This window comes from Barbus barbus (genome assembly GCF_936440315.1).
Source record: "Barbus barbus genome assembly, chromosome: 6".
NCBI lineage: Eukaryota > Metazoa > Chordata > Actinopteri > Cypriniformes > Cyprinidae > Barbus > Barbus barbus.
In genome coordinates, this window is record NC_136734.1 from 31,143,836 (window position 1) to 31,167,449 (window position 23,614).

At 42.7% G+C, this 23,614-nt stretch overlaps 1 protein-coding gene across 4 annotated transcripts in view; it reads left to right on the forward strand.

Annotated features, from left to right (window-relative positions):
• Positions 1–23,614, forward strand: part of LOC306871647 (transient receptor potential cation channel subfamily M member 3-like) — a gene marked incomplete at its 5' end in the record, with an annotated part of 440,831 nt that overhangs the window by 345,818 nt on the left and 71,399 nt on the right. The gene's annotated exons all lie outside the window — the stretch shown is intronic.

Genomic DNA, 23,614 nt, shown 5'->3' on the forward strand with positions numbered 1-23,614 from the left:
TAGTTACAATCATATAATTTCAAACTTGTTTTATTCTGTGGAACACATCTAGGATCTAGCTGCTGGTTTCCATATATTTAGAGTCATATGGAGTTGGAAAGTCATTAGGTTGAATAAACAATGACAAAATTGTTTTTGGGTGAACTATCTCTTTAAGAAGCTATCCATATTTTTTATTATTTATCTTTAGAAGGTCCAGTATGGGTAGGTCACTTTGTACCCAAAGCCGTTTTTTCTGCCCTGTCCTTTTTCTGCCTTGATCTGTTTTGTTCAAGGTTTTAAAGCCCTTGCCTCAGTCTTTCACCCCTGAATGTATTTAAGTTGGACAGTTGGAGGCAATTTTTGTGTTTACTCTGCTGGGTTTCAGTACTGGTGGTCAGCTGGTGTGTGTGGTCACAGTAGTGAGCTCCGAATCTCTGGCAGTGAGTCTCTTCTGTTAATCCTTCCTCACCGCTCAGGACTGAATGTTCCACATGCTGCCTCACACACATGCAGTGTTTGGTAGATAACTTCTGAAATGCATCCTGGTACCAATTGCAAATTACACAATTAAAAGTGTCAGGAATGTTAAGTGCTGTGGTAATCTAATGTAAAAATATTTTGTTTGTATAATAATTTTGAATCACTTTTAATCTAGCTATTATTAAAAGGATAGTTCAGCCAAAAAATGTGTCATTAATTACTCATCCTCATGTTGTTCCAAACCTGTAAGACCTTCATTCATCTTTGGAACACAAATTAAGATATTTTTGTTGAAATCCTAGAGCTTTCTCACCCTGCATAGACAGCAACACAACTACCACGTTCACCTGCACCTTATCTAGCCCTAAAGGTACAAATATGCACCTTTAATGTCCTAAAGTGAAGCCTTTAGGGATAGATAAGGTACAGAGGTGTGCTTTTGAAGCCACTGCTCCAGTGACAACCTGCATTTTTTGACTGTATAATCCAGATTGCATACAGTATAGTCTGCTACCACCCAACACATAGACTAACGCTGTGACACTGCAAGCAGCTGCCACTGGGCTTGACTTTATCAGAGAAAGGAGAGAGATAAAGACAAAGGACTTGAGGTGGAGGTAATGGGAGAAAGATGGAATGAAAGAGTTAGTGTTAGATAGCTTGAACCACAGCCAAAGCGAGCAAAAAGAAAGGGGATGTGTCGGATGTACCGTGGCTTTCGCTGGGGCCGTGTCTTATCTGCCTTTCCAGACTCTCCCAGAGTCACATGTCCTAGTGATTCAGTGAAGCGTCAGTCTCACTGGTCACTCGATGGCTCTTAACCCTGAAACCACTGATCCCTGATCATCGCCAAGCCGCAGGTCACGTGATCTGCAGCAATCACTCACGCCGCCTTACAGGCCTGTAAATACTGCTGTCTCTGAGGACTACTATCAAGGCTCCCTCCGGTGCATTCTGACATCCTTCATACGGATACCTTCGAGCCATGCCATTTCAACACTGAGCTCAGTGCCCATTTTTATGACATATATGCAATAGGCACAGTGTAAGAAGAACAATTCCGTGTCAGTCAAACACCATTGTTGTTTTTCATGACACTGTTTCAAGCTTTGGCAAGGGCACTCTTGTGAACAGACATTTCCAAGTGGGTGGATCTCTATCCTGTGCCTGCTCTTTAATTTCATCCTGATAATTATAAAGTTTACTTTTTGGGGGCCTTAATGAGACAATATCTCTGTTCCAATCCTGCCTCCACAGGCATTTCAGGCATTAAACACTAAAGCTGTTCCAAATAGTAGGCAACTTAATTATGCTGCCTCCTTGCTTACTTCATTGGTATTCTTGATACTTATTTGGTCCAAATTTGAAGACAAGGGCAGTTGTATCCATTGTGGGCAACAGTGTTTTGATCTAAAGGGAGTTAAATGTATAGGGAGCTATATATTTGTATACACTGCTGTTCAGATGTTTTTGAAAAAAAAAAAAAAAAAAATCTGTTGTGCTCTTCAAAACTGCATTTATACAATAAAAACAGTAGTATTGTGAAATATGTTTACAATTTAAAATAACAGTTTTCTGTTTGAGTGTATTTTAAAATATAATTTTTTGCTGTGATGGCACAGCTAAATTTTTTAGCAGCCATTACTTCAGTCTTCGGTGTCACACGATCCTTCAGAAATCATTCTGAAAAACATTTTTTTTTATCATCACAGTTGAAAGCGGTTGTGCTGCTTAATTTTTTTTTATTTTTTTATTTTTTTGTGGAAGTGATACTTTTTTTTTTCTTTAATAAACAGAAGGTTGAAAAGACCATAATTTATTTAAAACACAAATTTTCTGTAACACTATAAATGTATTTTCTGTGAATTAAATGTATCCTTGCTGAATAAAAGTATTAATTTAAAACTTAAACTGACCCCAAACTTTTTATGTTTATACTGTAAAAATGGCAAGAATTGTAATATATAGGCTACATGTTGTGTTCTAAATTGAATAATCAGCTTTTATATAGTCAGCTTATAAATTGTAGTAAATAAAAATGAAATGAAAAATGAAAATATACTGTAAGTTGATATATGTATAGATATATTCTAGATATATGTATACTATATACTTGCAGAGAAGATGTGTTCCGATGTGTTTTTTATAGCACTAATCACATCACACAAGTGTTTTTCTATAGCCTCTTCCAGAGGATATTAGGAGGCAGTGGCAAAGAAAAATGATTTTTCCCCCCTACAAAACTACTTACAGATTTACATACTGTTTGCTTACTGAGGTTTAGTTTCATTTAGGATGCTGCCAATGCAGACAGTGGGCAGAAAGCCATGAGGCAGCTCACTAAGCTTTGGATCACAGCCAATGTTTGCTAATTTTTCAATAGCTTAATATATAGCTGCACAATTAACTGTACAACTACAATGACGGCGCAATCAACTTGTATATTTATGTTATGCTGTAGGTAATAATGAGATGTCTTTAAACATTCCTCACGGCATAAATAATTCATGCAAAGTACTGCAGTACAGTATATGCAAAATAACTGAAATGCATGTACAGTATGTCCATGTGAGCTAGTTCAAGTTCAAGTTCACTTTATTTATATAGCACATTTAAAACAGCCATGAGACTGACCAAAGTGCTTCACAAAAGATACAGCATCATAAAAGTAATTAAAACAAGCAAACAGATTAAAACAAAGAACCCAAATAAAACAGTACCAGAAAAACTATACTAGGCAGGAATATAAACCTAATAAGCCAATGAAAACAGATGGGTTTTTAACAGAGACTTAAAAATGGTCAAGCTCGGGGCCATTCGAATTTCCACTGGCAGGTCATTCCAGAGACGAGGACCAATTACAGAGAAGGCACGGTCACCTCTACGTTTAAGTCTGGAATGTGGAATTAAAAGAAGATTCTGGTCACCAGATCTTAAAGGATTAGTTCACTTTTAAAAAAACTTTTGCTGATAATTTACTCACCCCCATGTCATCCAAGATGTCCATGTCTTTCTTTCTTCAGTTGAAAAGAAATTAAGGTTTTTGATGAAAACATTTCTCAATATAATGGACTTCAATGGGACCCAAACGGTTCAAGGTCCAAATGACAGTTTCAGTGCAGCTTCAAAGGGCTTTAAACGATACCAGACGATGAATAAGGGTCTTATCTAGCGAAACGATCGGTCATTTCAAAAATAAATAAAAAAGTTTATAGATTTATAAGCACAAATGCTCGCCTTGCTCTGTTCTGTGATGCGCGTTCGTGACGTCACATAATACGCAATTACGTTGAAAAGGTCACGGTTGAGGTAGGCGGAAGTACGAGTCAGTAGGCTTTTTAATATTAAAACACCCAGGATACGCACACGAAATGGGCATTTTAAACGATAAACTGACACAAAGACATTTGAATATGTGTATATGGTCCTCCTTCCGCACATTTGTAAACACTGACTCGGTACTTCCGCCTAAGTCAACCGTGACCTTTTCAACGTAATTTCGTATTACGTGACGTCATGAACGCACATCACAGAACAGAGCAAGGCGAGCATTTGTGCTTATAAAACTTAAACTTTTTTATTTATTTTTGAAATGACCGATCGTTTCGCTAGATAAGACCCTTATTCATCGCCTGGTATCGTTTAAAGCCCTTTTAAGCTGCACTGAAACTGTCATTTGGACCTTGAACTGTTTGGGTCCCATTGAAGTCCATTATATGGAGAAATGTTTTCATCAAAAACCTTAATTTCTTTTCGACTGAAGAAAGAAAGACATGGACATCTTGGATGACATGGGGGTGAGTAAATTATCAGCAAAAGTTTTTTTAAAAGTGAACTAAACCTTTAAGCTTCTTGAGGGGATATACTGATGCAACAGTTCAGATAGATAGCCGGGTGCTTGATTGTGCAAAGATTTAAAAACAAATAGTACAATTTTAAAGTGTATTCTAAATTGTACTGGCAACCAATGAAGGGCCTTTAAAAGTGGAGTAGCGTGATCCCTTGTGTCCCGTATGTCCATGTGAGCTATGCTTATTTTGTGTGCAATGTAAGTTATATTATAATCTTAATAACTAGTTGTATATTCCAGCAGTTTTGATTGGGTGGACCAGCTGACCCATACCCTTACGTGGGCTTGATTGTTAAAACGAATGAGGTATTTTTCTGACAGAAACTACAAAAAGTGCATAATTTTACCTCAACTTTGATGCATGGCCAGTGCTGCTTCATCATATTGATACATGCTAGTACGCAAGAGCATGATCAGTCAGATGTCAATGCAGCACAAATCAATGTCAAGAACAGATTGTGATATCACAGCTTTTTCATCAAAAGGCCACATTGTGCGACATCGGGACATTTATCCTATCACATTCAGTAATTAATCTGCCTGCCAATCTCCCTTTTGGGGCATCAAATGCATCCAAGTGTGCAAATGCAATTTAGCATGCACAAGAATGAAGAAAATGACATGCATAGAGGAAGAGATTTGTACTGTCATTTTTATTTTTTGTTGGTAATCTTTTAAAGGATTTCCCACGAAAACACTGACACTTTGGTAAGTAACTAAATTTAGAATTTTTTAAAATAGCTCAAGCAGTTTTTCCTGCAAACTACAAAAACTGGATGTTTATCCCCAGAGTATGAATAAAACAAAGAGAGAAATTTTCTCTTTACTGAGAATTTGCTTATACATAGCTGTTATATAATACAAGGTTATGAGCTGCAATATTCAGGCCAATAAATGGGATTCGCTTGGGTTGATATTCAATGACTGAAACAATGAACACCATTAAGCAATCAAAGAAATATTTAGTCTCATAGCAACAAACCACAGCCCTTGAATTTCTCTTTATTCATGTACAGGTGTTTATGAAATGGCAAATCTTGCATGCTGCAAATAATTGCTTAGTTCCCTTCCAGGAACGTCGAACTGCGTCGGAAGACGCTATGGGAACGCCTTCAGCGTCATTCCGCTCTGAACATCCTATGTCATCAGTCCAATAGAAGGGCGACGCGTCACGGGCGGGGTGACGTCACGACCAGGAAGTATATAAGCACGTGCGGCGGAGCCCGCGTCAGCTTTCTGTCATTCAGCAAGCGCTCTGTATGTTGTCAGTCCGATTCTCTGTTTGTGAGTCTTATTTAGTGTTGTCTGTCCTTATTTGAAGCAAAGACAAGCCAAAAAGCAAGACCAAAACAGGGGGCGATTTCGGATCGCGCTTCAGATTGTGTGCTAGTCCTTGCCCTCGCTTTATTACTGGGGAGGACACACATAGTCTGTGCGTGGTCTGCCTGGGTGTGGAGCATGCGGCAGCGGCTCTTGAGGGAGCCGACTGCTCGCACTGTGACTGGCTCTCGCTGCGCACACTCCGCACCCGGAGGGCTCTCTTCGAGGAGGGAGCCTTTGTGAACACCCCGCGCGGTGCTGGTCCCGCTTGTGCCGAGGCAGAGCGGCGGCTGCACTCGTGGGGCTCACAGGCTGATCTGGCTGGCGAGAGTGAGACGGGCATGTCCCTATCTCCTCCCGTATCCGCCAGATCTGGTGTCCCGTCTCTCGGGGAAGCAGTTCCTTCCTCCCGAAATGAGGACTCAACGCTTCGTCTCTCTTCCTCCGAGGAGGTTGAGACGGCGAGCGTTGACGAGGGTTTGCCGCCTCCGCCCCAGTATGAGGAGCTTTTAGAGGTGGTTACACGGGCAGTGGCCAAACTAGACATCAGTTGGCCCCCCGAGAAGTTTTCTACGCGTGCGGCAGCCACCTCTGCGTAAGAGCCTCCCGTTTTTCCCCGATCTCCACACCGAGGTGTCGAGATCGTGGGCTAAACCATTTTCATCCCGCCCGTTCATTCCCGCTTCTCATTATTATGGTAATGTACAGGAGTTGGACGAGCACGGGTACAGAGCGATGCCCCGGGTTGAACAGACGCTTGCGAGCTATCTGTCACCCACGGGGGCGTCGGCTCTGAAGGCTCCTACCCTGCCCACTAAGCCTCTGCGCACCACATCATCCCTAGTGGGCAGGGGGTATGCAGCAGCAGGTCAGGCCGGTGCATGTCTGCACACTATGGCAGTGTTACAGGCGTACCAGGCCGAACTGCTGAGAGAGTTAGATGAGGGCGGTGATTTTAGGCCAGAAGATATTTCAGCGCTTAGGAGAACCGCTGATCTTGCCCTCCACGCCACCAAGGAGTCGGCCCGTGCCATCGGCCGCTCCATGGCAGCTATGGTGGCGACGGAGAGGCATTTGTGGCTGACCCTGTCAAATATAAAGGAGAAAGACAGGGTCTGCCTCATGGACGCCCCGCTTCAGCCTTCTGGTCTGTTTGGCGACTCTGTGAGTTCGGTCGTCAACAGATTTCAGGAGGCTCTCAAGCAGGCGGAGGCGTTTCAGCGGTTTCTCCCCCGCCGCTCTCTAACTCTTGGGGCTACTGGGCGGGAGCAGTCCCCTCCGCATACCAGCTCCTCACACAGGGCTGCGCAGAAACAGAGCGTCGCCATCGCGCTCCCCCGCGGCAGAGCCGAGGGCAGCGGCGCCCTGCATCGGGGGCCTCGAAGCCGAAGGCAGACCTGAGGGATGTCTTGTCGGCTAGGAGGTCCTCGGCAAAGAAGTCCTGATGGGCGAGCCCCAGGACTACGGAGGGCGACCCCTACTGGGGTGGAGCGGTTTGCACCGCGGCACACGGTGACCATCTCCCTTCGGTGTCTTCCGGGGATTTGTCTGTCAACCCTGCAGTTCTAGGGCACAGCAGGTCCCAGCGAGTGTTGCTCTCAGGTTACTCCGCCTGTGACGTTAGCGGGCCTGAGAAACTCGCCTCAGCCGCTAGATTACGCGTCTCGTCCCGGTACGCCGCGTCGAGACAGCGGTCTGGCTGCTTCTCTAACACCAGAGGTCAGTCTCGAGAGACTGATTCCCTTAGTAGATCACTTGGCAGCCTGGCAGCACCTGCCACACGTGTCTCTTTGGGTCCTGCGGACGGTAGAGATTGGTTACGCCATCCAGTTCGATGGGCCACCTCTGCCGTTCAACGGGGTTTGCGTGACCACGGTCCGCCCCGAGCAGGCTCTGGTCATGGAACAAGAGGTCGATACTTTGCTGAGGAAGGAAGCCATCGAGTTCGTTCCTCCTCACGAAGTCCATGCCGGCTTCTACAGCCGGTACTTCATTCTCTGTTTCCGATCACTGAGAGCTGTGCACATTGCTGGGCATCTCAATGTGGGAGCAGACGTTCTGTCGAGACAGGGGCTGAGGCCCGGGGAATGGATGCTTCACCCAGGTGTGGTGAAGCAGATTTGGAAGGTTTTTGGCCAGGCACAGGTGGACCTCTTCGCCACTCGAGAGTCAGCGCAATGTCCCCTCTGGTTCTCTCTAGCTCCTCCAGCTCCTCTGGGACTGGACGCTATGGTACAGACGTGGCCGAGGCTCCGTCTGTACGCCTTCCCCCCGATCGCTCTGCTCCCGGGAGTTCTGGCGAGAGTGCGCCGGGACGCGGTCAGTCTACTGTTAGTAGCACCGTTCTGGCCGGGCCGAGTTTGGTTCTCAGACCTGATTTTTCTCCTCGACGGCACCCCGTGGCCGGTACCGATCAGGAGAGATCTCCTCTCACAGGCCGGGGGCACCATTGTGCACCCTCGCCCGGAGCTATGGAAGCTGTGGGTATGGCCTCTGAGGGGGCGCAACTCATAGCTTCCGGTCTATCAACCGAGGTTGTCGAGACCCTCCGTCAATCCAGAGCTCCCTCCATGAGGAAACTGTACGCCTTGAAGTGGAAGCTCTTCACTTCTTGGTGCGGAGATCGCCAGCTTGACCCAGTCAACTGCCCAGTTGGTACAGTTCTGGAGTTCCTGCAGGCCCGTTTCTCCGCAGGGTTAACCCACTCCACTGTTAAGGTCTACGTGGCAGCTATCTCTTCGTACCACACCCTTATCGGTGGCCACTCAGTGGGCAGACACCCCCTAGTTACACGTTTCCTCCGCGGTGCACTGAGGCTGAGGCCTCCTGTACGATCACGTGTCCCCACATGGGACCTAGCTGTGGTATTAGAGGCTCTGAGTAGGGTGCCATTTGAGCCTATAGAGGAGATAACAGACAGACTCCTCACGATTAAGACCGTCTTCCTGTTGGCCATCACCTCTCTGAGGAGGGTGGGTGACCTTCAGGCCCTATCTTCGGCCCCTTCTCATATTGACTTTGCGCCCGGTTCGGCGAAAGTATTTCTCTATCCCCGTGCGGGGTATCTACCTAAAGTTCCGACGGTCGTACCACAGCCGGTCGTACTTCAGGCCTTCTGTCCTCCTCCCTTCAGAGAGCCCGACCAGGAAAAGCACCACTGTGTGTGTCCAGTGTGAGCACTGGGTGCATACATCCACAGAGCTGCCCTGTGGAGAAAGTCGGACCAGTTGCTGATGTGCTTTGGTCCGCCTAAGAGGGGTCTTCCTGCTACGAAGCCCACTTTTAGTAGGTGGATTGTGGATGCTGTCAATCTTGCTTACGAGGCCTCTGGGCTTGCCCATCCGTTGGGAGTCAGAGCGCACTCAACCAGAGGTATGGCGGCCTCCAAGGCCCTTTGGGCAGGTGTCTCTATCCAAGACATCTGCGACGCTGCTGGGTGGTCCACACCCCTGACATTCGCCAGGTTCTATGACCTCGACATTCGAGCCACTCCGGGCTCCTCTGTTCTCTCGTCCTGACATCAGGCAGGGACTTGTCAGTCTGGCGGCATGGGCATAGCGTTCCCATAGCGTCTTCCGACGCAGCTCGACGTTCCTGGAAGGGAACGAGCCAGGTTACGTATGTAACCCAGGTTCCCTGAAGGGAACGAGAGCTGCGTCTCGAAGCCATACTTCCGGCATCCCTGCCAGCGCTTGCTTCATGACATGAAGCTGACGCGGGCTCTGCCGCACGTGCTTATATACTTCCTGTTCGTGACGTCACCCCGCCCGTGATGCGTCGCCCTTCTATTGGACTGATGACATAGGATGTTCAGAGCGGAATGACGCTGAAGGCGTTCCCATAGCGTCTTCCGACGCAGCTCTCATTCCCTTCAGGGAACCTGGGTTACATATGTAACCTGGGTCATTTTTCTCCAGACTTTAAAGGTATGTTACAATTTTGTGCCATTTAATATTTATTTAGAGTCTGGATGTTAACTCTGAAACTAAATGTTTGGTAAATGCTTAAATCTAAAGCAATAGCTAAAATCACATTGAAGTTGAGCTGCTGCACAGAACCTGTGCATCAAGCAGCAGAGGCATCGGCAATCAGATCTGATTTATTAAATGTCTTCACTTTAAATATTAATACGTGACTATAGCTGGGGAAAAGATTGCTAATAAATGGAAAAGATTATTAAAACACATCTATTTTAAGACCTACTTGAGCTGAATCTGGAAAATCAAATTCAAAATCAATTGCAGTCTTTTGCAACACACTTGGCACCCTATAGGTATTTCCTGCTTCACCAGTGAGTCATTTAGCATCCAACAGGGGAATAGCCTGGCAGAGAAGTCTTAAGTGTTCCTGCTTGAAGTTATCGGATTGGCTTAGCATTTGATTTCTGCCACTAGTGAGTCATAAGTGTAGAGAGATGTAAGATTTACCACCACTTTTTGTATTGCTCTCATGTTTTCCCGTGAGGTTGTTTTAGAGATGTGGTGATTTAAGTGAGGAGCTATGAAATAAAAGCTTGCTGTACACTGAATAATAAAAGTTGATTTGTTGTAATTTGGTGTACCATATTAATCTTGATATTGCTTGAAGCACATCAAAATACCATGAAATTATATATGAATATAGTGATCATTCAGTGTTTTGGCATATATCACAGTACTACAGTATCACACACTGATTCAGACTCTGTTTCACAGTACTGCCACAATACTTTTTTGTAAGGCTAGAGAAGAGTTAAATATTGAATATGAGATGATTCAGGATAGCCCTTTCTCCATTAGTGAGGTGAGAATTTTCTGCTTGTAGGAGGTGTTATTTCAGCATTTTAGCACTGGTGACACCCGCTCTGTCTCTTTTTAAGCCTTTATGACTCTGACACTTCATTATCAGCCTATCGGCTGACAGCATGACAGGGCCAATCTGAGCCAATCAATGCAGCTGCTGATTTGTGACCAGTGGGCAGAAAACAGGAAGTCGATAGATACGCTCTTATCTGCTATCCTTTAATACACACCGTTTAATTGAAAAGTGACATGTTATTTTCCCCTAAGCTTATTATTACTATGCAAAAATGAGCACCAAATGCAAATGTCATAAAACCTGATTCATTAGCATTTGTGCCATAAGTTTGTACTTTTAAGTTCCAGACTGAACAGTTTACTTACTAATGAGCAAATGGTTTTGGCTGAAAGAACAATTTGAGATGTGAAGCCAAGTTTAATCATTAGCAGTGGACTGGTATGATTTTTTTAAAGAGTCTTGAACAAATGTCACAGTCATTGCACATTGTGACATCAGGTGATGAAATCACAAGTGAAAATGCCAGCTTTGACAGGAGCTAAATTTCGAGCATAGAAGCACAAAAACAAAGGCAAAAGGCAGCAGCAGGTAATGGAGCTCAACAGAAACTCTGCAAATGCAGCCCCTGGAGAATATGAGGAGGAAATTCTAACAAATGTCCACCTGCAAAGAGAAGTACTAATCATTTCAGGATGTCTAAGACTGATCAGACTGAGACAGACTTGTTTAAAATAAAGCATCTCCTTGGCTCACTGTTGCCCTTCATCTGAAGCAAGGGCTGAGATATATAGTATGTCCAGAATGCCAATCATATTTTAAAAGTACAAATAGACTACTAGTAAATTTGCTACTTGAACTAATAAAAATGAGGTATATTCACTAAGCAGGTGTGGTTTGGTACTGTTGGCGGATAAACTTGCCTCTGATTCACTAATCACCTGCAATCCAGGTTAACCAGGCACTGCACTGTATTTAAATTAAATAGTCCAATCATTCCACACACATCTGCTTTCTATGCAAATTTGGCTTAATAGTGACTTATACATTGAACTCAACCCAATTATTGTAGCACTACAGTTTTTCATAAAAAATTTTTTTTGTACTTTTAAACAGCTTCAGAATTCATGTTTTAGGTATGACTGCAGGTAATGTGTGTTGTAGAACAAAACTTGAAAGTCTCTTTAAGTACTATTAACCACAGGCTTTATTTTACTCATAAAATGAAAAGCACTATTTTAAAAATGATTAAAATGAAAACCATAATTAAAAATGCTAATTCATTTCCAGGATGTAGGACTGAATAGCTTTGTTCATATTGTGTTTTTACAGTGGCCTTCATGCCACAATTATTTGAGTTTTATTTGCAGTAGATTTGAATAGACCTCCCATCAAGCAGACGTTATATGCATGAATGGCAATGACAATGATGTATACTAGAAAGATGTTTTTTGTTCTCTTTGGTCATATACTGTAATTAAAAAATTGAGCACTGAGCTGTGTTTCTTGTATGCCCTGAGCTTGAAACAGGTGGTGACTGCTATTGAGAAAATATGGACTTGTGAGGATCATGATATGCATTTCAAAGTTATACAGTACTGTAATTATGACACTATCTTAAAACAAAGCATGTACTTTGACTTTTTAGCTTTTAAAGATTAATGGATGCTGACTTTTGACTTCTTTCAAATTTGCTCAAGGAGAAATTATGCTAATGTGTTTAGCCGAAATGCCATCAGAGAAAGTATTGCAATACTGAATCAATTAATGACGATAATCTTTCAGCTTTTAGGGAAGATGAGCTCCAGCAATTCCCTGTGGATAGAGTCAGCACATTTAGTTGCATGGAGAGCTGATTTATCACAAATAAAATAATTGAAGTTTGAAGTTTGGCTGCCAGCACGAAGGGCTTGGAATATGTATGAGGATTTGTACTGCCTTCTACTGATGCAGTGTCAAGGCAAGTTTGTTTTTAATTTAGAGCTGTGCAATTACATCAGTGATTTGATTTGACTGATTTGGATGTGAATGCTTGTCCACACCATAATTGCGTCTCTAATTTTCTAACGTGTCAATAAAAAGTGATGGCTTGGTGCTTTATTTTATTTTATTTTATTTTCAGACCACAGGTAGTTGTAAATAGGTCTGTAGTGGTTTTAGTTTTTTTTCTCTCTTGAATTTGAAAAGCATTACAAGGTCTTAAATATTCTAAAATACATTTAAAAAAAGTAATTTATATAATTTGTGAAGGTTTTACATTTGGCTACAGTTTGTAAAAAATAAAATAAAAAATTGGCTAATTGGAAGTGGAACAAACTAATTTTTTGGCTAAAAAGGTTTTATATTTAATTCTATCAATCCTGCAAGATACCTTGCTAAATGTTCTAGGAAATCGAACATGCTACTATCTTTCAAAACAGCATGCTTTAGATTGCATTAGTGAATCAGTCGCTATCACTTGAGAAAAATACTGTTACTTCATCTGACTAACTAATGATCACTGTATTCATAACAGGTGCTTTGATGCATTTATGGGATGTTTATGGAGCAACAGCTGTCCGCTAATCTGAACAAGAGCGGGAGGAATACTAATACATCTGAAATATTGATGAATAAAACATTAACTCGAGGAGGTGGATACTCTATTATTATGTGAGAAGACTTACATAATTCCATCATTGTGATCACGCTTTAACACTGAACACACCAAAATGAGAGAGCTGACAGGCACAATGCTCAGCTTGGGTGAACCACCTCCTGAACCACCTCGTTAACCTCGTCTATCGATGACAGTTCTGCTCATCAGATCACAAAAGAACCCACACAATATCTGTACCTCCTATTCTAATAGCTAAACCTGTTTAGATGAACACACTCGGGTCTCCAGCAATGGCGTTTATGGCCAATAAATGATTTGTGCTAAAGCGACATGTTTCAATGAGTTTAGTCACAAAGACAGAGTTATTATCACCTACTCTTTCACACTCTTCCTTTTCTTTTCCTCCCACAGCTGCCTGCCTTCACATGTAATTAATTTGAGAAAGTAGCTCTATGTTCACTCAGGCATATTATAGCTATGTGAATGAACCACAGTGACCCTACACCGTAGACACTAGCTGTTTCCTACCATTTTAGACTCGCTGAAGAATACTTTGCTTGAAAGTAAGTGGAGAGAGTCATTAAGTAAAGTTCTCAATGTTAGTTAACTTTGCCTTTGGATGAAGTCAAGTAATTTTTTATTTGTCACCCTGAATTCAGTCTGTTGTGCCGAATACATCTGTGATAACTTAATGGAGTCATCACACCTCTGATGTGCAAAGACATTAAGTCATTGTGGTGTTGCCAAAACCAATGACCAGCACAACGGGAGAAGGTACAGGGACAGGTGAACAGGGACATGGCAAATCAAGCATTGTGTTTGAGAAAGAAAAAGAGTACAAGGCCAGTTTAATATTGATTTCTTTTAAAATACACTTTATCTTTCAAGCTATAGTCTTTAAAGCCAGTATGCGTCCTTAAATCTTCAACAAAGAAATCTGTCTTGTGTTTGAAATCCTTTGTTAGGTTGAATCAGTGTTTAGTTGGATTCATTTTAGCAATGACTTTGTTAAAGCTTTGTTCATTTTCATGAACCTATGTTTCACATCAAATATGTCTTGATTGGATGTTATTTTGTGACATCACACATCATTTTCATTTTGGTATGGATAGACGTATCCCTTGTCATTGGACATTGCGTCACAGCACCATGTGACGCAGGGCTAGAATTGTCTTATTAGTTTGTCACAAAATAAAATATCAGCAAGAAGCAATGCAATTTTTCTTGGGAAATGGCTTTCTGGAATTTCTAGGCACAGGTGGACAGGAATGCAGTTGTATTGAGGTGCCAGAAATGGAATAAATAACATGTAGTGTGCTGTTTCTTTCCAAGAGAAGAATTATTTGGCTTTAGCCAAATTTTTGTGTCTTATTTAGTCTTGTTGAATATTCACCTAATTTATTGGGACTGGCAAAGCTAATTAAACATCAATTATTGTGTGCTTAGTATCAAATTAAATAAAGAGTTTAGAAACTCTTAGCAACTTAAAATGTCACTCTGAATGAACTGAGATTTTGTGAACCCCAATGGTTTGTGATGGAACTGCTGGGCGATCATGAGATTGTCAAATAATATTTTTTACTTGATAGATTCAGATTAACTTTTTTGGAAGTCATCAAAATTTGCCTCAATTCACCCTATGTAACATTTATATATAAAACATTTACATATGAAAAGGTTTATATTAAAATATGGAAATATAGCTTCGACTCAAAATAACATGTTGAATAAGTTGAAGAGTTGTTAATGTGACTCACACCATTTGCATAGCATGCCTATTTATCGCTGCTTAGACAAACCTCATTTGTCACAAAAACTATTTGTAAGTCCTCAAGCATTATTATCTCCAGTGAATAAAATTGCATTTGAGTGATTGATGAAAGTTTTGCAAAAGGTTTTTGATATCCTACAGCTTTTTACAAGCAGAAATTGATGTTTTTGCTTGTAAAAAGCTGTGCATTGGGAATTTAATTTATTGTTTACCCTTTAGCTTTGTTTCTAGGCACAGTATTTAATATATTAATATTTATAATATAAGTATTTATTGATGATATACTTACATAGTTTTGTAATTTATCATAACTTTGTTTTAACTTAATTCATTTTTAAGATATGCTATGACGTAAAGAGTTACTTCACTTTACCTACACAAGACAGAGAGACTGATAGTTTTTTATTGAACTAGGGTCATCAGATAATTAGAAGCTGTCTTCCTGATGTGAAGCAGGAGACATTTCCTTAGGAAACTAGAGAGATAAGATGAGGCATTTTGTGGTAACACTGTTACGTCTCTGTTGTTGATGAAAGTGAGTGTAAAGAGTTGATTTCCAGAGATGTGACGTAATGGGTCTGTCAGCAGCAAGCGACAGAGAGTGACACCTCTATTAGATATGTGACAGAATGATTGATAAGTGCCTCTGGACCATCACTTTAATGAAGTGTCTTGTGACTCCAGTGAACAGAGAAAACCTGATAGTTTGTTGCTGATATTATGGGCCGGACAAAATGGCGGTGCGCAAAGACGCAGCGGCTTCTCTCTCTCCCGACAGAACGGTGTTTTCGTGTTTTTTGTCTTGTAATTCGCAATGTTTTTGTTCATCTTCGTCTTGTCTATCTGTTTTTAAGCGCACATACAGTCGTGAGTTTCTGCTCGATGTCGGCAGAATCACATTTTTAGAGTTAAACTCACACACGCCAAAGAGCTGCGGGACCTCGGACTGCACCGAAAGCCTACTCCATCACCGACCCCCACTACTGCACCTCGCCCACAGCGGAGGCGCTACAAGCGGCGTGAGAGGAAGCAGAAGAGGGGTAAGCGCAGAGGTATCTGAGCTAGGCTAGCGGCCAACCCACACAAGCCAGCTATCCCCACCATCGTACTGGCGAACATACACTCTTTGGACAATAAACTGGACTACCTCCAACTACTTCGCTCTACTCAGAGGACTGTAAGAGACTGTTGTGTTTTTGTGTTTACGGAAACATGGCTTAACAACAGCGTACCGGACTGCGCCATACAGCTCGACCAGCTAACATGCTATCGAGCTGACAGAGCTCTCGTCGAGGGAGGTAAGATCCGCGGCGGCGGGGTTCGTGTTTACATCAATGATGCATGGTGCCGCGACGCTGTTGTGGTCTGCAAACACTGCTCACCCTTGGTGGAGTTTATGATTATTAAGTGTCGGCCGTTCTATCTACCAAGAGAATATACAGCTATACTGCTCGTTGCTGTATACATCCCTCCCAGCTCCAACAACAACAACAGGAGTGAGGCACTAAATGATCTGTACCAGCACACCAGTGAGCAGCAGACAGCCCATCCAGATGCTTTTCTCATCTTGGCTGGGGATTTCAACCACGCAGACTTAAAGAGTGTGTTCCCAAAAATACATCAACACATAGACTTCCCAACAAGGGGAAAAAATACTTTGGACTTTGTTTACACCACCCAGAGAGGAGCCTACAAGGTCCTCCCCCTCCCCCACCTCGGAGCCTCAGACCACATCACTGTCATGCTAATGCCTGCATACAGACCGCTCGTTAAAGTCATCAAACCAATACACAAACAGATTCAAGTGTGGCCGGAAGGGTCGTCAGAGGCACTTCAAGACTGTTTTGACACCACTGACTGGAATATGTTTAAACAGGCTGCAACACACAACAACACTACAGACCTCCAAGAGTACTCGGAGACTGTCACTGCCTACATCACCAAGTGCGTTGATGATGTAACGGTCACAAAGTCCATCATTGTCAGGGCCAACCAGAAGCCGTGGATGACAGGGGAAGTCTACAGACTTCTGAAGGCTCGGAACGCTGCCTTTAGAGCTGGAGATGAGGAGGGCCTGAAGACAGCTAGGGCCAACCTTTCCCGCGGCATCAGAGAGGCCAAGAGACAGTACTCCAGGAGGATAGCCCATCGTTTCAGCGACAGCAGAGACACTCGGAGCCTGTGGCAGGGGATACAGACCATCACGGACTACAAGCCCCCACCACAGATTTGTGACAGCACCATCCACCTGCTGAACGAGCTGAATACCTTCTTTGCTTGCTTTGAGGCACAAAACAGCACCACTGCACAGAAGACTCCACCTCCTCCCGTCGACCAGGTGATGACGCTGTCCCCGGACAGTGTGAGGAGATCCCTCAGCAAGATCAACGCACGCAAAGCTCTGGGTCCTGACAACATTCCTGGGCGTGTACTGAGAGACTGTGCAGTGGAACTCACTGACGTCTTCACAGACATCTTCAACATCTCGCTAAATCAGGCCGTTGTCCCCACATGCTTCAAAGCTACCACCATCATTCCAGTCCCGAAGAAGTCATCTCCATCCTGTTTCAATGACTACCGTCCAATAGCACTCACTCCTATTCTCATGAAGTGCTTCGAACGGCTAGTCATGCACCACATCAAGTCTGCCCCCCCCCCCGAACCCCTTCCAGTTTGCATATACGTCCAGCCGATTGACCGATGATGCCATCGCCACTGCCTTCCACCCAGCCCTCACACATCTGAACAAAAAAGACTCAAATGTCAGGATGCTGTTCATAGACTTCAGTTCAGCATTCAACACAATCATCCCTCAACAGCTCACTCACAAACTGGTCCAGCTGGGGTTCAACACCTCTCTGTGCAACTGGCTGTTGGACTTCCTGACCGGGAGACCTCAAGCAGTACGGGTTGGCAGTAACACATCCAGCACCATCACACTGAACACTGGGGCCCCCCAAGGATGTGTGCTGAGCCCCCTCCTCTTCACTCTGCTGACCCACGACTGCACACCATCACACAACTCCAACCTTTTCATTAAGTTTGCGGATGACACAACTGTGGTGAGTCTCATTAGCAACAGAGATGAGACAAACTACAGGAGCGAGGTGACCCGCCTGGCCGGGTGGTGCAGTGACAACAATCTCTCTCTGAATGTGGAGAAGACGAAGGAGATTGTTGTTGACTTCAGGAGAGTACACACTCAGCATGCCCCTCTGACCATCAACGGTGCGACTGTGGAGAGCACCAAGTTCCTGGGTGTGCACATCACAGAGGACCTCTCCTAGACTAAAAACACTGTAGCACTGACCAAGAAAGCACAGCAGCGTCTCTACTTCCTCCGCAAACTGAGAAGAGCCAGAGCCCCTGCCCTCATCATGTGCACCTTCTACAGAGGCACCATCGAGAGCATCCTAACCAGCTGCATCACTGTGTGGTATGGCGCTTGCAACGCATCCTGTCGCAAGTCACTTCAACTCATAGTGAGAGCAGCTGAGAAGATCGTTGGTGTCTCTCTCTCCCCTCCCTCCAGGACATTTACAGCACCCGTCTCACCCGCAAAGCCCTCCGCATTGGAGGTGATCCCACCCACCCGACACACAGCTTCTTCAGTCTGCTGCCATCAGGGAGGAGACTGCGGAGTCTCCAGGCGAGGACCAGCAGACTGAAGGACAGCTTCATACATCAGGCTGTCAGGAAGCTGAACTCCCTCCCGTCCTTGCCCCCCCTCCCCTCTTTTACCCCATGCAACACTGAACTCTGACACTATGAGCCCCCCCCCTCACCAACCTAAAAACTGTGACCAGTACCTGTCACTTGTGCAACACTGGACTGATCACTACCTCATCCAGCATTGACTGCAAACTACCTCTTCGGATAGTCTGATATAAGGACTGTTCTCCCCACTGACAAGCTCTTCTTGCACTACACATATATCTGCACAGTTTTGTTTTATTTAACTGATTTTCACTCTATCGATTCTGCCATGTGCCTTATGCCACTTTATCTCTTTTTTTAAATTTTTCTACAATGTCCTCAGATTGATAAGCTCTTTTTGCACTACAAATATATCTGCACAGTTTTGTTTTTATTTAACTGGTTTGCACTCTATCTATTCTGCCATGTGCCTTATGCCACTTTATCTATTTCTTTATTTTTCTACAATGTCCTCATTTGTATAGCTGTATAGTTGTATGTACATATGTTTAAACTGTATTATCTGTATTTGAACGTGTTTAATGTTAACTGTATGCACCAAGGGTCTGAGAGTAACGCAATTTCAATTCTCTGTATGTATGCGCCGTACATGTGGAAGAATTGACAATAAAGCAGACTTGACTTGACTTATGGTTATCTCCATGTAAATGCTGAATAAGTCAAATGTGTGTGAAACTCAGCCCGACTGGTTATGAGGGCAATATGGGGTTGTTATATTTGGGTGGATGTATGTGTATTTAATATATTGATATTTCTTCAACTTCAGGCACTTTTAAGTCCCAGGGTGTTGTTTTCTATTAAAGCTTACAACTTTTTTTTTCATTTTGTTATATAAAGAAAAAAATGGAAAGAAAGAAAATATCTTGGAAACTTTTTACCCCCATGCCTTTATTTTTTCCCACTTTTTTCTAGTTTAAATGGTAGAACATTGAGGAGCAATGCCAAGGTCATGGGTTCCAGAGAATACATTAAAGGTGACATATCATGAAAATCAGATTTTTTTCTGTGTTTAAGTGCTGTAATCAGGTCCCCGGTGCATTTTTTTTGGTAATCCTTTCTCTGCAAACTTTGTGAAAAAATGAGATGCTCAGATTTCGCTCCCCCTGTGACTCAGAAAGCGGTTAGAAAACCATATATCAGAAGTTCAAACTGATATGGCATTAAAACGCATGATTTTACTGCAATAGACATAATAATCAAAACCAAACAGATATTTTTGGCAGAATATCTAGGATACGAGCTGTAAAGGCCTATTCTGGAAAAGGGGGCGGAGCGCAGCAGCTTATTTGCATTTAAAGAGACATGCACAAAAAACAGCATGTTTCTGCTTCCACTCAAAATAGTCATTTTCAAAACAACAACAACAACAAAAAACAACAACAATATTACTGATTTTACTGTATTTTTTATCAAATAAATGCAGCCTTGGTGAGAATAACGCACTTCTTTCAATAGAAAAAAAATAAAAACATCTTACATCCCAAAACCTTTGAGCAGCAACTGTTAGATCATTTTAATGGACAAATTAAATAAAGAAGTGAGGGTGTGAAAAGTCATTTAATAGTTACATTTCTAAAAGTCCACAGAGTCAAAAGTGCACATTGTTGAAGAAACACCCTTGTGTGTGTGTGTGTGTGTGTGTGTGTGTCTGTGTGTGTAGATGTTAATTGGAGGGAGAATTTTTAGAGAATCATTACAATGATATGTACTGACAGAACTTTCAGTTTCCATAGCAATTTAAGATTTCTTTACACAAAAAATTGCAGCCCAGTCTCTTCTTTTCACATTTGGTTAAAAAGAACACAGGGTATTGGTATTACTAAGGATACTCACACTCAAAAAAATATGAATTTAATTGCATTGAAAACAAATATCAAACCAATTGGTATTTTCAAACCAATGAGACTATGGGACCTATTTTAAAGGGGTCATCAGATGCAAAATTCACTTTACAAGCTGTTTGAACATAAATGTGTGTTGGAAGTGTATGTACATATCCATCCTATAATGATAAATCCACCCAGTGTTTTTTTTTTAAATCCCTATTTTAAAATCCCCTTTCTCAAATCAGGCTGTTCTGAGATTCCTGTCATAATGACGTAGTTCTGCACAGGCCCCTCCCACGATAGTTGATTGACAAGGCCGTCTTACCTTAGAACCACCCTGAGTGAGCTGTCATCAGTCTGCCATTGTGTCGACTCCGGTGCCGGGGAAAACAACAATGTCTCCGATTAAGCAATTTGGGTGTTTTGTTGTTGGATGTAATAATGAATATAGCAGTCATCATTTACTCCCGACATCTGAGCCGCTGAAGACGCAGAGGATTAACGTTAACGTTAACGTTTTGAAGGGAATGTGCCGTTCCCGGGCTGCCTAAATGCGTCTATGTTCGTGCAAATCATTCGTGATCCAGCTTCATCTATAGAAGAAGTGAGTATAAGGGTTTTTATGAATCTTTGCAAACCGCCTTTCCTAATAATGTGCTAGTTAGCCAGTTGCGTGGCTAAAGTAAACAGCACTGCTCGTCACCCCACGGAATAGAGGGGCAGTGTCAGCAGAGCTTATTAGCATTTAAAGCAACATGGACTAGAATGGCTTGCTAAAAACAGAGCTGGTTTTGACATGGTAAAAAAGGTGTATTTTACACTACCATTGAGATTTTAACCAAAGTATGTTATAGACTTCTCATTAAGACCCTAAAGAATCATATCAACTTGTGTAAAATGGGCATCCGATGACCCCTTTAGTAATCTAAGTGCATGTGCACTTAGGGCATGTCCGAATCCAGGGGCATGGTCCAAAAGGATTGTACCTATTCTCTTACTGAGTCATTGGTGTGTTTTGGGCGTAATGTGCAATAAACCAATTAGTCTCATCTCCCATTCCCTTTAACAGCCAGTTGTGCTTGCACCATGGTGGATTCGCTATTTACATGGCAGAATTTGCAAGAGCAAAGACTAAGCGCTTCTCCAGAGAGGAAACGGAGCTGCAGACCATCTACAAGACAAGCCAGATTATCTTTTACATTGTAATCTTTTCATTTTTAATATTTGGCATGTGTGTGTGTTGCCACGCATCCCTGTGTGTGTAAATAAGTAGTGTACAAGCGTTGTGGACCACCTATTGGCGCATATTGCTCACACGCTCTTTAAATAACAAAAAAATTTAAATTGCGGCATTGACTTTAGACCAGATTTCATTTGGTCAATGGCGCAGTCTATTTCAGTTGCATCAAAATAGCAACACACCAACAATGTGCCTGAACACATCTCGTTTTCAGACCAGCACGCCCATGGGTGCACAAATGGGCAAAAATGCCTTTGCTGTTTAAACACCGTGGTGCAGAATGTGAAAATGATAACTGCGTTGGGCTGAAACTAGCAAAAAATACTTGTGTCATACTTGGCGCCGCATTGTTCCAGGTGAATAATAGGGCCCTAGGTGTTTTCTCAGAATTTTTTTTATTTTTGCAGTTATTTTCCACCAGTTGGTCTCATGGTCATTTTTGTGGCTGTACAATATGAAGTCAATTTCTCAAGTTCACCAAAGGCGTTCTAACAGAAGACACATTAACAATGAACATGTTCCAATCTGACAACCAGATAGTGTCCAAATGCTTTTTTTGTATTTCAAATATTATATCAATTGTTTCATAATTTAAAATCCAAGTGACTTGTTTTAATACAATTTTTTTGTAATAAAGCAATTCATACATTCATACATTTTAAGTGTGACATAAGTGTCCAGTACATACAGTACATACTCTGATCTGATGTTTTCATATAGACCAGTTAGCTTGGTTATTCTGTCTGTCATGTTCTTTGCACTGTCAAGTCTTTCCAGGTCAATGTGATGAGTTGTTTGGAGGAGGACAGCAGCCTTAGAGCTTCTCTGACAGTGTGATCAGTTCAGCAAAGAGCGTGTGACCGAAGCCAGTCTGAGCTGTGTTTATCCAGACCTCTGTCCCACTACATTTCAGTCATTACATACATCATCATGAAGAGGCTCTCAGCTGGAGGCTTAGGTCTGTCCCAAAGTCTCCTGTCTCTATTCTCTCTCTCCCTTGGCAGATGACAGAAGCTGGGTTCAAAGGAAACAGACTGGGCGCAGTGGAGAGCTAGGGTGGCTGGCACAAGTATAGTGGGTAGAGAGAGAGGGTTACGTAACACTATCCTCTCTCTCTCTCTTCCTGTGCCCAGAGGATGTGCTCTTTGCCAACCTTACCAACAATTTCCCTCCTAAAACCCCTGTGATTGCGTTGGTCCATGTTCCTCTGCATTATCATAGCAGTGACATGTGGTACAGTGCCTGAAATACACTTGAGTGATAAAGCTGGGAAATAGGTTTGGCAACGGTGCTGTAACGTCTTTGTGAGGGCAGAACAGGAAGCTGGGTGATTTTGAATTTGCATTTTTATGTGTCTACGACACCTTCAAAATGGGATGTCCCAGTTTTAACTAGTAATGTTTTTTACTCTGTTTTATAGGGTTTTCGGGCAGACTTTTGTATTACATTCATAAAGTGAAGTCAATTTTATTTGTATAGCACCTTCCACATAGATTTAAAGGGACTGCTCACCCAAAAATTTAAATTATGTAATCATTTACTCACCCTAATGTTGTTCCAGACCTCCAGTGGAACACAAAGCAGCTGAAGTGACACAAGAACTTTAGCAACTGGCAACTGGCGCTTTTATTTAGAAGGTGGGGCTTATTGCTCTTTCTTCCATTCATAGTAGTGCACTGCCTCTGTATACAGTCTTTCATACTAGTCCCATGTTTATTTATTAAAACATTTTTGTAAACAACCCCTTTTTATTTTAGACAAAACAAATTATAAAAACTAATTGAAAATAAACAGCATTCTAAGCTTGAGGAAAACGTCTCAGGTTACATATGTAACCATGGTTCCCTGAAGGGAACGAGACGCTGCGTCGGAAACGCATATGGGAACGCCTTCAGCGTGACCAGGCTCTGAATATGATGTGTAATCAGTCAAACAAGGGCGAGGCGTCACGGGCGGGGTGACGTCACGACCAGGAAGTATAAAAGCACGTGCGGCGGAGCCGGCGTCAGCTTCAAGTCATGAAGCAAGCGCTGGC